The sequence below is a fragment of the Tetranychus urticae genome, unplaced genomic scaffold (assembly GCF_039701765.1).
Source record: "Tetranychus urticae isolate SD_2017Ah unplaced genomic scaffold, NJAU_TeUrti_SD_1.0 Scaffold_4, whole genome shotgun sequence".
Taxonomy (NCBI): Eukaryota; Metazoa; Arthropoda; class Arachnida; order Trombidiformes; family Tetranychidae; genus Tetranychus; species Tetranychus urticae.
In genome coordinates, this window is record NW_028315836.1 from 630,001 (window position 1) to 632,500 (window position 2,500).

Here is a 2,500-nt window from a genome sequence, read left to right on the forward strand (position 1 = left end):
CGAAAGCATTTGCCAAGAATGTTTTCATTAATCAAGAACGAAAGTTAGAGGTTCGAAGGCGATCAGATACCGCCCTAGTTCTAACCATAAACGATGCCAACCAGCGATCATTCTGAGTAACTAATTTCATGACTCGAATGGAAGCTTCCGGGAAACCAAAGTTTTTGGGTTCCGGGGGAAGTATGGTTGCAAAGCTGAAACTTAAAGGAATTGACGGAAGGGCACCACCAGGAGTGGAGCTTGCGGCTTAATTTGACTCAACACGGGAAAACTCACCCGGCCCGGACACTGAGAGGATTGACAGATTGAGAGCTCTTTCTTGATTCAGTGGGTGGTGGTGCATGGCCGTTCTTAGTTGGTGGAGTGATTTGTCTGGTTAATTCCGATAACGAACGAGACTCTAGCCTACTAAATAGACTTGCAGTTTACACTGCAGTACTCCCCCTTAGTCAACCTGTGGGTGGTAGTATCTCTTGATGGTTTCGGCTGTTGAGGGCTCTGCTGCTATTAGCCTACAGAATTGGCTAGGGTAAGGATGCTGTAGCACTGTAAGGACTTCTTAGAGGGACAAGCGGCGCTCGCAGCCGCACGAAACAGAGCAATAACAGGTCTGTGATGCCCTTAGATGTCCGGGGCCGCACGCGTGCTACACTGAAGTGGTCATCGTGCATACTGTTTCCTGCTCCGAAAGGAGTGGGTAACCGCTTGAACCCATTTCGTGATGGGGATTGGGCATTGTAATTATTGCCCATGAACGAGGAATTCCCAGTAAGCGTGAGTCATTAGCTTGCGTTGATTACGTCCCTGCCCTTTGTACACACCGCCCGTCGCTACTACCGATTGAATGATTTAGTGAGGACTTCGGACTGGTCAATCCAGACCATTGGGAAACTAGTGGTCGGATTGTGCTGGAAAGATGTTCAAACTTGATCATTTAGAGGAAGTAAAAGTCGTAACAAGGTTTCCGTAGGTGAACCTGCGGAAGGATCATTAACGTATTACCCTCTTATTATAAGAGAAATACAACCTTCAAACAATCAAACACTCTGCATAGTGATATTGTAGATGCTAATATGGTGAATGCAATTGAATTGTATTTGCATTAGAGTCGCAATTGTGAATGTTTATTGCAAACATTTAGCCATTGCAACATGATTCTAATTTGCATTACATTCGTTCATTCATACATCCATCTTTCATTATCCAATGCAACAAAGAGTGAGGGTTATCTAACGATAGCCATAATTTCTTTTGCAAAACAATTGTAGTTTATAATGAAAAGCCTGTCTTGCTACATACTTGGTACCTGATCAAGTCTTCAGCTTATGCTGACGGCAAGGTTTAAAGAAGGAAGTTTTACACTTCTTCGCCTAACTAAGTAAAGACAACTATGGTTTTTATAAACTGCATACAATTGTTTTCAAACCCTCTCAATGCAGATTTAGGATACTTATTAAAAGTCCCACGGTGGCAAAGATACATCTTCAAGCGGTGGATCACTCGAATTACCAATCGATGAAGAACGTAGCTAGCTACGATAATCGGTGCGAATTGCAGGACACGCCGAGCACTTGAGCTTCCAACGCACATTGCGGCTTTCGGGTCTTTTCCGAGGTCACATCTGTCTGAGAGTTGAGATGTAAAATAATCAACAAAACACTTGCATACTACCATATATGCATTGTTTTGAGAGGATTGTATATTTATATGCATGAATCTTGATGTTTTATTCCTTTTCTTAATTGCAATTCGTTGCAATTTAGTAAGGAGAATCTCAAATCTACTTGTTTCACATGATAAATTTTGTGTACAATGCATATTTCATCTCTGCAAGCAGTATATATGAATAGATACTAGCATGAGATTCTAAGGTTAGTCGCCTATCTGACGACGCTAAAGTCGTATTGCAGATAACTATGGTGATCAACTAACCTGTTAACTGATGAATCTTCTTGCACTTGTATAAATCGTACAAATAGTAGCTATTTCATTCTGTTAAAGCAGACCTAAGAAGTAATGCAAAGGCAAAATTTGTGCAAACATTAAAGTAGATTTACGTTGCTTGCTTGCAAACAACACAAATAAACATTAATCAACTTAATCAATATTTTTGATCTCAGATCAGGTGAGGTTACCCGCCGAATTTAAGCATATAATTCAGCGGAGGAAAAGAAATCAAATGAGATTCCCTGAGTAACGGCGAGTGAAAAGGGATGAGTCCGGCGCAAAGGTTTTCCATTGAAAGGTGGAAAGCGGTGCTGCGTAATGGTTAGAGTCACGATTATTTCAACTAAATCTGCAAGTCCCTCTGACAAGGGCCCTCTTCCCAGAGACGGTTCTAGGCCGGTGGCAGATCTTGGTTAATGGAATATCGATTACTGGCTTTAGTCGCGGATAGAGTCAGATTGCTTGAGAGTGCAATCCAAATTAGGAGGTAAACTCCTCCTAAGACTAAATACGATGGTAATATCGATAGCAAACAAGTACCGTGAGGGAAAGT

General features: G+C 41.8%; 3 non-coding genes across 3 annotated transcripts in view; all 3 read left to right on the top strand.

Annotated features, from left to right (window-relative positions):
* Positions 1 to 993, top strand: part of LOC149092998 (small subunit ribosomal RNA) — a 2,170-nt gene extending 1,177 nt beyond the window's left edge. Inside the window, exon 1 of the ribosomal RNA XR_016200372.1 lies at positions 1 to 993. This exon is cut by the window's left edge and continues 1,177 nt beyond it. This is a non-coding gene — a ribosomal RNA (small subunit ribosomal RNA).
* A 487-nt stretch (positions 994 to 1,480) lies between these two features.
* Positions 1,481 to 1,635, top strand: LOC149092999 (5.8S ribosomal RNA). The gene has a single exon (XR_016200480.1). It is a non-coding gene; the product is annotated as a 5.8S ribosomal RNA (ribosomal RNA).
* Positions 1,636 to 2,111: 476 nt separating this feature from the next.
* The window catches only part of LOC149093000 (large subunit ribosomal RNA), a 4,168-nt gene continuing 3,779 nt past the window's right edge, over positions 2,112 to 2,500 (top strand). The window contains exon 1 of the ribosomal RNA XR_016200419.1: positions 2,112 to 2,500. This exon is cut by the window's right edge and continues 3,779 nt beyond it. This is a non-coding gene — a ribosomal RNA (large subunit ribosomal RNA).